The sequence below is a fragment of the Lytechinus pictus genome, unplaced genomic scaffold, assembly GCF_037042905.1.
Source record: "Lytechinus pictus isolate F3 Inbred unplaced genomic scaffold, Lp3.0 scaffold_25, whole genome shotgun sequence".
NCBI classification, from domain to species: Eukaryota; Metazoa; Echinodermata; class Echinoidea; order Temnopleuroida; family Toxopneustidae; genus Lytechinus; species Lytechinus pictus.
In genome coordinates this window covers 888,471-903,376 of record NW_026974145.1, presented here as the reverse complement: position 1 = coordinate 903,376, position 14,906 = coordinate 888,471, and the positions used below count along the sequence as shown (strand labels likewise).

Genomic DNA, 14,906 nt, shown 5'->3' with positions numbered 1-14,906 from the left:
TGGCGATGGCGAAAAAAAAAAGGTTTAAGATAGTATGGGGGAGGGGGGAAACTGAGCATGCATTTAATCAAGACGTCTATATATGAGAAAATCTCTAAGACATTGCATACCATTTTATTTTCTAAACACGATGCCAGGCTCAATCAAAGCCGACAGAATGACGTATCTGTTTTGAAAAAAGTTGACATTAAAACGACATTTTATGCCAACATTTCAGACCCCTGTCGAACTTATTATGGTCGCCGAACTATCAAAGGGACTTCGTGTTCTAGCAGTCAACTGTATCACGGAAAGAAACCGTTTTGAATATATTTTCACATTCCTTTTCTCCCAATCTCTAATATCTCATCCAGCACGATCGCCCATTTAGATTTTTCATTGACAAAAACCATCCCTTATCTTTTACTAACCGTATCCACCATCTATTTATGCAAGTTTATTTCTTCTCTCTTCTTCTTCTCCTCCTCCTTCTTCTTTTTCTTCTTTTTCTTCTTTTTCTTCTTCTTCTACTTCTTCTTCTTCTTCTTCTTCTCCTTCTTCTTCGTCTTCTTCTTCTTCTTCTTCTACTTCTCCTTCTTCTTCTGCTTCTTCTTCTTCTTCTTCTTCCGTTTCTTCTTCTTCTTCTTCTTCTTATTTTAATTTGATAAATGGTATTGATGAATACGGAGGCGCTTTTATAATCATATCGTGATCATGACCAGGGGCAGTGCCAGGATATTTTTATATGGGGGTGGGGGCGAGTTAAAGGTGGTGTTAACTCATACTTAATTGAATAACAGGAGTAATCACACTATACACAATAACTCTCTTTTTGATACTCTTCCTTCCTCTTTCCTCATTTATAATCCCCATTTCCCCATTTATCCCTTTTTTCACTACTTAACATCTCAAAGGGAAGGGGCGATAACCCCATCCCAGGTAGCGCCGCCCCATATTTTTATTTTATTTTATTTGTTACACAGTACAAACGCTGTTTAATTTTTTTTATACAGCAAGGTTATTTTAGTAAACAGTTTTTATAAATTTTTAAACAGCGATTTTCCCAGGGAGCTACTCCCAACTCCCTGATTTTACTGTGTATCAAAATATAATTATGCACCAAAATACGTTTCTTTAAATTGTCTTCCGCAGTTGTATGACATAAAAGGTATCCTTCTGCTTATCGTGCTTATTCGGTAATGTTTGTAGTCACCAACCTAAACATTATAGGGCCATTAATTTTCTCTTCTGCCATTCATAAGTGAAATCTTCTCCTTTTTTAACCCAGCACCAAAGGGCATTTGTGGTGTGATATATTGGGCATGTCCGTGAAACAATGCAGACACACTGTCTTGTTGTGTGGGCTGCCATGTTTTTAACCCGCAAGAAAATCTCTTGGATTTTCATTTTGCAGATGAAAGAAAGCAGTTGCAAAAGGAAGAAAAAATACTTGGAACGTTTTAGAAAAGCTCGCCACCCCATCGAAACACGAAACAAATCCGCTTATGAGGGCAGAATGTAAGAGGTAGCACGCACGTTTTCAAAACCCTCGTCGACATAGGCCTATACGTCATTTGTTTGTTATTATTATATTCTCCCTGTTTCTGAAATTACGGGTGACTGGGTAGATTGGCAAGCTTAAATTTATATTTGAAAAAAAAAATAGATATAATTACGTGGGATATACGCTTCAGTGACGTAATGAGCAAAAAAAATGAGGGGGCAAGTATTAGGCAAAATTTTTAAAATGTCACGAACAAGCGGGCAAAAATCTAAAAAATCTAATTTTGTGTTAGATTTTGACATAGTATCATATTTTGCAATTTTCCTTTCCTTTTCCTTCTTTTTCTCCTTTTCACCCTATGGTCGTGAATTTTTCTTTTTTGGTCCATGGCCCCCAAACCTCCCTCCCATCTGTAGGCAAGTGTATAGACCTAGTATTTTCATTAAGGGATAATTATGTCATTAAGAGCATATGCTTTCAAATCTATGATAAAATTAGGCATAATAATTATCTATGCCTATTTGTCTTGCCTATATAGAGTTACCAGTGCTGGTAACTCCTTACATAATACTGTCTCTCTCAACGAAGTGAATAGTAATGGGTTCTAACTTTTTTCACTCCATTCGGAGTGACGCTAAGGTCACTCTTTTACGAATCGAATAACGATTTGTCTCTTAAAAGAAAGCGTGAACCCCCCCCTTCAAATGTTCTTTTTCAAGATATTTTATAGATCATTCTTGTTTTATTTTCCTAGAGATTGAGAGTACGATAGACCATGGGCCTACTAGTAGGTCCATGGATAGACAGATTCTTCCCCCAAGACTGTAATATTGTCATCGATAGGATCTTCGAGAAGATTCAAGACATGTCAAAAATCAGATTTTCTGCAATCCTTGAATGACGACTACTCCATCTCACTCGTCTAATGGTCGACCTCCTCCAAGACACAGCTCGCTCTCCTCAACTCGCTCGTCAATCCTCATCATTTCTTGGCGTCTTCCCTTTCTCATCATCACTCCCTCCATCGCCGTCAGCATCATCGCCGTCTTCATCTACAGTCTTGGCAATCAGACACTTCTTTCCGATGATCATCAAATCAAGTTCTTCAACGAACCCAAAAAGGCCTATCTCTTGCATTTATGGCTAGCGATTGAAGAAGTGGTGTTAGGTTACCCTGCGGTGGTTATAGAGAAAGGAAAGCGGTTGAGATAGAATTGAAGTGTGTGATTGGATCAACAAATATTTTTGGGAAAGTTACAAACTGTGCTGAATAGAGTTTACGATAGAGACTAATAGCTTAGACGGTGGATGCTTCGCACTGCGCATCCCTCCTCTCCGTCTTCCAGCTGGCGGGCAAAGAGGAGGTAGATAGATGGAGAGAGAAGCACCCATCCAACATCTCTATCAACTCGAAATGAAGAAATAAAATAAAGAAAAACGACGAAGAGGATGGGGGACCGACCTCTTGGTGTTTATTTGTTCGGGATGAAGGTTTTTCATGGCGGCTTATTGCTAGCGAACGACTGTTTGTTTGTTCGAAAAAGAGTTTCATTCTGCCGTGCCATCCGAGCGCCCCTGCTCCTTGTCTTGCCTGTCCTATTCACAGCCATCGTCAGAAACATCATCTCATGCTAGAGAACTTACAAGGTGGATACAAAAAATGTATTCAATTTCTATATATGACATTCTACTTTTGCACTTCATGAAATCGTTACGAGTTCTTACTTTGGAAGTTTGTTTCATTCATTTTCTCAATGGAAACAAAGTTACACAAATTTCTCACTTTAGGCCTGTTGACAAATTAAAAATTTACATGATTTTAAACATTCAAAACAATGAAATATGAAATAACAATTTTGAAATATAATATTAACAAAAGAATGTGACGGGGTTAAATGTTTTGTAAGCTTCATGACTTAATGGCATTTTCTAATGCGAAATGAAGACAAGATTTGAATATAGGGTGCTAATAAAATTTTCGATCTTATAACACACTGCAGATAATAAAAAACTTTCCAAATTAATTAATATTTGCTTCGACCAACGACCGTTGTTATAGCCTTCACATCAAAAAAATCAAAGAGGTATTAAAGAAACTATTCAAAACTTGAAAATGTTACTGAATATATATTATGTTTCCACGAATTGTAGTTATTTAAGACTGTTACAAAAAATGGAAAATATAAAGTACTTTCCCATTTTCTATTGGAAATTCATTGCGTGACCCTAATGGTCACACGTAGCAAAGTTATACTTTTTTAAACACCCTATACCCCGATTCGATCGTAGACCCGGGGAACATTTTGTGTCCTCATCAGTTTTATTAGCAAAAGAAACTCGAGCCATCGGGTTGCATGATTCGAACGTGTTTACGACTTGGCAGTTGCTCAAGTTTCAACGTCAGCGATCGCCTTCATTGTCGTCGACGAAACTCAAACCGGGCCACTTTAATGATCACGCGCGCTTCCAGAACCAACGTTTAGTGTCAAGGTAAACTGGACTTGACTTTGGTAGAAGCTGGAAAGAGAAAATAATTTACGGAGAAATTATCGAGAGAATGAGTGGGAATAATGAGAGGAATATTTATAATTATTGCTTGGACAGTGGGAGGCCGGGTGAGGGTGTGAGCACGATTAATTGGAACAATGATAAACCCGAAATGACAATCGATTTTTATAAAGGTATGCTTGATAATTTTCTCAGAAGCAGAAATCCTTAAAGTTTCTTACGTGTTTTCTTAATCTTGTTTTAATGTAGAGACTGCTTCTCTTCATTTACCCGAATGCATCATCTTCTGCTGTCAGTATACACCCACATACCCACAAGATAATCCGTGGATCCAGGGGGGGGGAGTTGGTAAAGGCACCTCATTTTGAGGAGCATATTTTTTCTCTCTTGTCAGACTTTTTAATATTTTCCCTTCAGGGGCGGCGGAACGTATTTTCGTGTGTAGGGGGGGGGGGCAAAGCCCCAAAAAGGGCAATTATATGTAAAAATGGGCATTTTAGTGCAATCGGATTTTTCACCATGAAATTATCATCTGCGTGAAGTAGATGTGTGTTTTGTAGTAATTAAGTTGAGCAAAGCCATTTTGAAGTGATTTCTGATTGAAAAAGAGATGTAATAAGGCTCATCCGCGAGCGGTTTGAAAAAAAAATCAAAAAAATCTTGAGGTTGTCAAACTCGCCTTTGGCCTATATGTCTGCTAAAAGGGCATCTTTGCGAGATGTTGCAAGCGCGAAACGCGAGCTCAAACTTGGACATTTCATGTATATGACATTAAATATTTTTTTTATATATACTGACCAGAAAAGTAATCTGTTAAGGACGGAATTTAGTGACTCATGAATAGGATACATATCTCACCAATCAAATAATATATTCCAACCTGAAAACTTGACATTCTAAATAAGTGCCCCCTGCCCTGCCTCCGGTTCCGTCGCCCCTGTTTCCATTTCCCTTGGTGAATTGTGGATAATATGCCCCTGTGTAAGATAGACGTCTCTGCCGAGAATACATTATGATATAGGGGGAAATTGTGTAGTATGAGATACTGCAAAGTTGGTGAACGCATTTAATTAGTGTAGGCCTCGTCGTTTTTACAAATATTTTACGTTTGTTATTTGGTTCTAACTATCTTCATCGGATCTTGTCATGTTTGATAAAAGCTACTTTTCAAGCTTATTGATATAAAATGCAGATTGTGTTTTTTATCATTATTTAATTGCAGCTGAAATGATATGAATTTTAAAGTGATTTTTGTTATTTAGAGATCGGCTAATAAAGGACCCCGTCAAATGAAAATCCACTTCTCTCATAAATAATTACAAAATCAACACTTATTATAAGCGTCATTGTTGTTTTTTTTTTTTTCCTTCTCCCCCTCCCTCCCTGTTACACCCTGATAAAAACTAAAATTCCCAAGTTCTCTCCTCCCAAACATCACAATTTTATTAATTTCATTCTCAGTTTAGAGACTTTTATATGACAAGGGAGATGAATATATGCAATTTTAGAGAGGGACGAGGGATAGGAAATTAACGTTACGATAGATGATTGCCCCCTGTTCGCCCGTATACCCCTCATATTGGGAAGTGATTCAAGACTTGATATGATATGATATGTATTATGATATGAAAACATTGATCGATATTATAAAGTTCTTGTTTAGATAAATCCTGAACTATGTATTATGTTGTATTTAATATTTAAGTCCCGTTTTTTTTTTTAAAATCAAAATCAATAACTTTAAACAGAATATCATGGGGTTAGAAAGTTAGTGAACACCGGGCACAAAATGCACTCCTTCATGTTGAGTGTTGAATACAGACAGCAACACTGCAATGTCGGGCAAGCCCGGAGAAACAAACTTTATTGTATGCAATATTTAATCACCTGACTTCACAAAAAATTCACATTATCAATAACATAGCAGAACTTGAACACTACTTTGGTTCATTTTCTGTTAGGGCTCTCTATATTATGTCTTTCTTACTTCGACATGACTTGACGTAATGATACATGTATATCAGGTAGATGGTATGAGATATTAAAGAGCGATTTCACAAAAAAAAAGACTAAAAAGGGGAAGCTTAATGGTGATAAAACTCCGTTAATGGTCTCTTATGGGGGACTAATGGTGCGTTAAGACGGTATCAAAATCGCGAATTTAAAACCCACCTTATCTGGAAATGAGCAACATGTTCCCGATAAAGGTGGAAATGAGATGCATTGAGATTTCATTAGAGCGGGTTGTTAAGACTCTCCCATGAGATGTTTCTTCAACGCTCCATCTCCCTTCAAGACGAGAGGAATGATCAGGGCTAAATTGATGTAAAACATGCCGCCATGTGAAGAGTCTCGTTTGCCTTTAATCCTTATTAGCCCAGAAAGCCACAAAGTGGTACATTGACTGACCATGCACTCTGCGTTTAATTTTTCATGAAATTGACACAACATCATGAACATTGTGCTTCGTATTACACTTATGAAAGAATACCACATCTTTATAGATAATTATCTTTTAAGATATCCCCTGGTTGACCCCCTTCCAAACCCGGCCCTGAACATTGACTGATTTACCAACACTAAGAAAAAAATTCAAGTTTGCACCTATAGATGCTTCCCCGGTAGCACATCATGGGTTCAATCTTGCACCAAAAGTGAAAAAGTGCATAGTTCCTGTTTGCACTTGAATAGCTCCATGTTTGCACCTTGAGAGGTATAATTATGCACAACTCTACATCCTGCATGATGCGAAATATAGCTAATTGCACCTTTGAAGAGGTAAGAAAAAACTCATTACGATGCAAATTTGCACCATAAAGTACTGGAAAAAGTGGGAGACGTATGGGGGGGGGGGGGCTTAATTATGATCAAGCCCCCCCCCCCCCGCCCCCGCGAGTCCGCAGACCTTGAAAAGGGGAAGATGTGATATAGACGAGTGGGGGATTGGAGCGGATGGAGATGGAGAAGCTGAACATAAAGAAGAAGAAGAGCGAAGAAATGGATGAGGAGGACTGAATGGGCCCTGTAGTTAGCTCTTTTAGACCAATGTCCATCCGCCTCTTGCAAAAATGTTCTCGTCGATATTTTTTCATGAAAACGTGAGAAATGCGTCGCGGTCGTGCGATATCGCTCGCGAAATCAAATGGAAAACTACAGCCCTCGATGAAAATTGAGTCAAACGAGCGAGGAGGAACAATTATCGGCAAGATTTATGATGCTCCGTGGACTACCAAATCCGCGATTTGAGCCCGTAATTCACGCCCCTTCGACTCGGTTGGCAAGCCCCCGGGAGTCTCGGGCGCTCCACGCTCTGCAACCGCACTGGATTCTGTAACACGGGCACCGAATGCATGTCAATTGTCACTTCAAATTACCCCCATTATCATTATCTTCTTAATGGATATTTCTTTCTTTCTTTTTCATTCTTCCAATATCCGTTTCGACATTAAAATTGTTCGGCTAACCACAATAAACTAGGCCCTATTCAAATGCATTTGATGCATAGGTATGCTGCGATATAGAATAATATTAATGAGTGACAAAATGAGAATCCCCATTGTCATGATTGTATGTAGGTTAAAATTGGAAATGACCGACAAAAACAAAAAGAAGAAAAAAAAAGTCTTATCAAACGTTGTTGAATGATAAAACCTATACTTAAAGGTCAAGTCCACCCCCCCAAAAAAAAAGTGAAATGATTGAATAAATGGAAAAAATAAACTAATCATAACACTGGAATTTCGGATATGAAATAAGAAAGTTATGACATTTGATAAGTTTTCATCATTAAAAAAAAGAGCATATTATTATTCAAATGAGAGGGGTAATTGTGTCACACGCTTACATATTTGGCAATGAGGAAGCTCTAAAATGAATCACGATTACGTTACAATCCCATGCATGTGTTTAGGGAGGAATCAATTATCAAACCTTGTCTCATATTACAATGGGGGGGGGGGGGGGGTAGAATATAATATTTCATTATCAAATCGCTGCATACTGACTAGGATGAGATTAATAGGCGAAAATCTATTTGGATATCCCCAAAGTGCATGTCCTACACAGTAAAAGTGCTATTTTTGTTTATACAATGCTGCTTACTGTATGAACAATACAGTCGTTGTTTAAATGGTTTAGATATATAGGCCCGTATTCTGAACTCTAGTTTAAATTAAACCCTGGTTTAACTATGATGGAGAGCCAATCTGGGCACAAATCCCTAACAGAACACATTCAATTTATTAACTCATATGACACCCAAATTGTTCATAATTGCGTGGGAATGATAACTGAAGTATTTTTCTTTATTAGGAAAGCCAAATGAAACAAAATAGTAAACATACGAAATATACAATATAAAGAGAATTTTTGAACTGCTGGCTCCCCATAATTTTAGCACAGAGTTAGACTTCAGAATACGGCCAATATAGTGTTTAAAAAGCAAAGTTTAATATTCAATATTTAATTTTCAATGAATTAAGTATGGTTGTTAAAACTGTTAAAGAACTACTATAAGGGCGCGTCGTGGTCTAGTGGTTCTGACTCCCGCCTTTCAAGCAGAAGGTCGTGGGTTTGAATCCTAGCCATGGCGTGTTTTCCTTCAGCAAGAAATGTATCCACACTGTGCTGCACTCGACCCAGGTGAGGTAAATGGGTACCGGCAGGAAGTAATTCCTCAACAAGCTGTGCGCACCAGAATCGGTAGACTAGCTTAGCCGGGGTAATATTGATTGATTGATTGATTCTTTATTTCCATGCAAAAATTAATCATACAACATAAAATATATTGACAACATTTCACTGTAAAATAACAATAAACAATCATTGCATGGGAGGGAACAGTCATAAGCTCAAAGGCTTGAAAAAGGACGCCCCTCAAGAAAGACTACGGACCTGAATGAAATCAATATAAGTCATATAAAAAAAAATACAACGAAAGCAGGGCCAAAAGGAAAACACATCAAGCATGTCAAGAATACTCTAATAATAATAACACACCAGCCGCGTATCGATTAATATTACTATGTTTAACATAGATATGTCGTATAAATACAAAAAAATACAATAAGCAGTACGATGAAATAATGATAGAACAATATCTCAACTCAAATAAGTGCTAATAGTGGAATGCTTGAACTCAAACTTAAATTTTTTCAATGTAGGAGCACCACGTATTGTTAAAGGTATATCATTCCAGGTATCTGGACCAGTATGTCTTATTGACCTATGGGCTAAGGCGGTTAGCGGGTTTGATAAATGTAAATTTGTTGAGGTTCTCGTAGGATAATTATGAATAAATGAATTCAAAAGGAACATATGATCAAATGTTATTGGTAATTGACGACAGTGAAACCTAAACATAAACAAAGCAATTTGAAATGTATGTATATCATCAATTTTTAAAGTCTTGAAACGGTTACAGAGGGGACCAAGCAGTATTTTCATAATAATCAGCGTCGGCACACAAACGAATATAGGAGCGCCTTGAGTACCAAGCAAGGTGGATACGTGCGCTATACAAATCCTATATTATTTTATTTTGTATTATATAGTAAAAAGCGTTGTACAAAATTTAAAACAGTGTTTTTACTGTGTATATGATCATGAATATGCCATAAAACAGCTATAGGACAACTTTCTCGATTTTGCTTGATAATTAATTTTGATCGGGTGGCCCAATCCATTTTTTCTTCTTTTGACCTAGCTGTCTGATATTCAAACAGTAAATTTGTAAGATTATAAGTGCCCCAAAAGGGCCAAACTGACCTTTTGAAGAAAGATATAGAAACACCACCGAGAGGGGGCCTACTAAAGAATTGACGTTCGAAAAAATATCAGTTTCCATTCACCTTGTAAAATGTGTATATCAGATGATATTCGTGTATTATTCACATGATTGGCCATTTACAATAGCTTCTGACTTTTTTTTTATTTCATAATTTTTTTTAAAATGTTTACTTTCATATAACTTTAGTGAAATTATCCAGCGTTATGCTATATTTTCTTTTTTCTATTGATTCAATCCAGCTCTTTTTTTTTTTGGGGGGGGGTGGACTTGGGCTTAAGTTTGATAAAATATTGCCCATTTTTCCATCAGTGAATTTAGAGTTGGATACAGTTCAGTCTGAAAGTATATAGAACAAAAGATAGAGAACAGTCAATAACAAAGTTACCAAAGCAAGGTAACAAAATTAATCATTGTAAATTTATCCGGTAAACGCAACAAAGTAATTTCAGCATGTAATTTCAAAATACAACACTTAAGTTCAGAATCCAATTTCGATGGTTAACTTATAGTATTACCATTTTGTATTTAACTTTGTTACTCTTTCATAAAAACAATCAAGTCATGCTACTAAATAAGACACTAAAATAATGGAAGGGGGTACTAAAATTCGAGGATAATAAAGAAACACGGGATAATGAACCTAACCAAATGCCACCTGGTTGATTCTTGAGGTATATATCCTTCACCAAAGATACCATGAAAATTGAGTTTTTATTCTTCAGAACCATACCGCCATTGTTTATTGATAATACTCATCAAACCAAAACAATGCCATAAATAACCTCTTATAATTAAGAATGGGGAATCTGCCTTCCAAGTTGTGCTGGCATTATATGTTGACGGGCTCGTAGGAAAATATCTGGAGTTTATCATTATGAAAACCTCAGATATAAATTCAAGTCTATTATTAAAAGAAGACCCGGCTCCCACTGACTGACACGTACGACAAGAAAAGAGGCTGGCAGCCCGCGTAAATCTCGACCAACGTTGTGATCGTAAAAGTTTGTTGTAAAATGTTTTGATGGTTTCTGCGCTGCACCTCACCCCTTTGAAAAACGAAATTATGGAGAAAGTTATGGACTTCAAGCTTTATTGCTCTGTCGTTTCCATAGCAACCACCCATCATCCAGTGTCCACCTTTATTGTCCTCTGCATTATCTTGGCTACATATGGAAAGAGTGATAAGAAGACGTAACTTTCAGGTTTAATTTATAGGGTAAAATGAAGATGTACGGAAAGGTCCTGTTATGGATGCTGGCACGACTATGCTCCTGCGATATTTGCTCTGTTCCCAGATGATATTGTGTTAGAGTTAGGATTGTAATAGAGTTTTTGTTTTGGAATAATGTAAAGATAAGGATTAGGGTTTATTTAGAGGTTCCGTTTTATGTTTGGCTTAACGTGCAGATTTTCCATCCTAGCAATTGTCGCCGGAGAAAATGTCATGGAACCATACATGCATCCATATACATTCATATAGGAGCAATGATGGAAAAGAAAAATACTCAGGTCATTACAGCAGTGGCATTCGCAACAAACAGGTGCCTTTCGAAACAAAATACTTTTTTAAAGAAAGCTCATTATTTCAGTTTTTTTATGCTGTTTTTATTTTTCCAAATCAACTATTTTGAAGGCTACCATTACTTTGATAATCATTTCATCTTGTACTTATCCAATATTTTTTACAAATCAAGTTGTATGAATAATAATAGTTATTGTCTTGATATAGTTTATTTTATTCCCTATTCAATTGTGTCTTATTTTAATTATTTTATCTCCATTTTGTATGTCTTTTTAGAAGGGGGAGGGTATTTAAATATTTTTGTTTCTTCCCTTTATATTTTGCTCATATTTATTAAACGTATTTTAGGCCTACATGTATAAATATAAAATTTTATGTGCTGCTCAGCTATACCCAAATCACTTTAATCGGTTATGAAGAGAATGAGGGCCTATATACTTTTCAAAATGTAGACCTCTTCATAAAAAAAAACTCATGCCATGCTCATATTGCTCACAAGAGGGGGTGGCAATTTCATATTCCGTTAAATTTTACATTTGAAAAAAAAAGGATATAGATTGACAAATGTCGGTGGACCACCGGGTACAAAAACAACAACAACGACAGAAGGCAGAAATAATGTCATCTCGTATTTAAAGCAGTGTAGCGTCGTATTTTGATGACGATAAATTTTCCATACATTATTTTTTTTTTGCCGACTTCGATCAAAACTATTGCGGAATTCAAGGAAAAAGACTCAAGTCATTATCATTTGTAAATTGTATTCGATTTCCTATTTCATACCTACCTTTATCATTTATTTCTTTATTTGTTTATTTATTTGTTTATTTATTTATTTATTCATTTATTTATTTATTCACTTACTTATTGATTTATTTATTTATTCATGCTTCATGCGTGTTCACATCATTCACAATCACAAACATCATACATGAGAAAACAGTGATACATGATTATTATATAAATTAAATATCACATAAAAAAAAATATTACATAATCTCTCATTTATAGAACGCACAAAGGTCTTGCAATATAAGCTTGAAGCTTGAGTCATTACTACAACCTATTAAAACCTAATATATACACAGTTAGTGATCTTATTTCATTTTAAACATAAATATTACAACAACATAATTAAATCAGAGAATGAAAAAAAAATCTAGATAGTTATGATTTAATTGCATATGTTGCACGTTCAACGATGCCCTTAGCCTAAAATTTGTTTGTACTATATATTTTGATTGCTCTTCTTTCGCCCCCCCCCCCTTTAAGAGTGCTGGCCTCTACGTCAGAACACGCAAGCCAATCATAATATTAATGATAATAATACTACCCGGAGGCCTGATATGTGTATGATAACAAAGGAATTATGGGTGAAGGTCGAGCCGACGGGTCGTCTGGTAGATATACCAAGCGAACCCCCCTCCTTCTTCTTCCAACATAAATCTCTCACCTTTCCTCATATCCATATCTATCGAAATATTTCTTACACTGAGTTTTATGTAAATTACGGATTTTGTATATAAAAAAAAGAAAAGAAAAGAAAAAGAAATCGTTTAAGTAACACTCTGAAATTAAATGAAAAAATATTAGGATATACACTCTAAAAATATTGGGTAAAAATGCTCCGTGAGGGTAATTATGTGTCCAACCAACATTGGTTTTTTTTTTTTTTTTTTTTTTTTTTTTTTTTTTTTGGGGGGGGGGCATTTTTATTTATCCAGTGTGATGAAACTTTTGCCCATTCTATAAAGTAATTGCTGCTTATTTTTTAACCTTACTGGACAAAATGCTTCCCACATTGGGTAAAATACTGCCCAAAAATGGTTGGACACATAATTACCCTCGTGCTGGTTAAAATTTTACCCAATGTTTTTTTTTTTTACAATGTATGTCATTTTAAAATAGCAATCGAACCAATTGTCGGTTTAAAAAACAGAAATGGTAATGCTAGCATAATTTCAGGAAAGTAATACTACAGATACTTCCCAAAATACTATATAAACAGCAAAGTTTAGCATCTTGATTGAATGTTTATTACTTTTATCCTTCAGTTGATTCATTCATCTATTTTCATTGATTGATTGATTCATTCATTCAGTCAGTCAGTCAGTCAGCCAATTACTCAATTAGTTGTTTATTCTTCCATCCATCATTATCTTGTTTATTTATTCATGTATTTTATAGGCCTGTGTTAATTTGTCTTTATTTCTAATTTTATTACCCACCACAGGGTTCTTTTATTGAACATAAGAAAAACATTCAGCATCGTTACATTTCAAAACACTTTTTAAATATTTATTTATCAAATCATTTGTTGTTTTGTTCGATAAATTATATTTTTTTTAGGCCTATAGTTTAGCACCAACATTTCCTTTCCAGAATGATCATGACATTATTCTCTTGTCTCCATGAAAAACAGAGTAGCATTTGGCTTTCAATTTTCCCATAGCTCTACTGTATATAGCAATAATCAATAGGCCTATACATTTATGAGGAAAAATCAACCTGAAAGTTTAAACTCAAAACTATTAAAATATAAATTTCTTTCCTTTCTAGTTTATTCCAAATATTTATAGATATCACTAATAATGATCATTATTATTTATCTTTGTAATTTTTGTATATGCTTTCAGATTGAATTTTGTTAAAAGGCCTATACATTGTGGGAACCTGCATGGGTGTGGGAATCAATCATGAATCGACTCTTTTATTAATTAATTCAATTTGTACTGTTTGAACAATAACGGTAAAATTAATCGGCAACCTCACTAGATTTAGACGCCCTACTAGTATATGATACGCCCCTTTTTACTAAACTGTTATTGACACAACTCGCTCTGGCCACTAACTATATGCACGAACACAGCATTCTTCGCCAACTGCGTATTGATTGCCGCTCACAAAAAACAGTGCGTACGCTTGAGCGCACCGCACGGAGCACGGTATAAGTACCGTAGTTTTACTCTCACGCCGCCCGGATGAGCTTCACTGGTGTGGTGTGCAGGCTTCAAACCTGTAGCTGTCTAGCGGCAGAGTGGTTCGATTCCACCTTTCGGGCGGGGTAAATTTTTTGAACTAATTAAATAAAAGGAGTAATTATCCCTCGTTAATCTCGTACGAATTATATACCGTGATTCGAATGCAAGGACGAACAGTATAGCGTCACAATGAATGGAGTTTTCCTGCTGTCAAAAGTTGTGATGATAATACTTTCAATCCTCAAGAACAATATCGGAAATGCTAGTTACTTTTACAATGTTTATTCCTCTCAAATATATAATCTAACTATAACTATAGGTAGTCAGTAGTATACGATGGCAAGCAAAAGGGGATTCATGCATAATTATAAATACAAAGAATCTACACTAGGAAAAAAACTTTGGAAATGTTCATATTTTTAAAACTTGACCTATAAAAAAATGGGATTTATTTTTTAAACCAATGATTTTTAACACTACTAACTGTTGACTAAAATTTAATGGTATTTTAAGCAAATGTGACTCTTTATATTCAGGGCTATGTTGGTTCCCATGGTATCCGAGTTTAAAAAAAATAGTGAGAGTGTAACTGTGAGTAATTTAAAAGAAAAAGAAACGAAAAGA

The 14,906-nt window shown here is 35.7% G+C and overlaps 1 non-coding gene across 1 annotated transcript; it reads left to right on the top strand.

The window, feature by feature from the left end:
* The first annotated feature begins 14,276 nt into the window (after positions 1–14,276).
* On the top strand, positions 14,277–14,363 carry TRNASTOP-UCA (transfer RNA opal suppressor (anticodon UCA)). The gene has a single exon. It is a non-coding gene; the product is annotated as a tRNA-Sec (tRNA).
* The last annotated feature ends 543 nt before the right edge of the window (positions 14,364–14,906 follow it).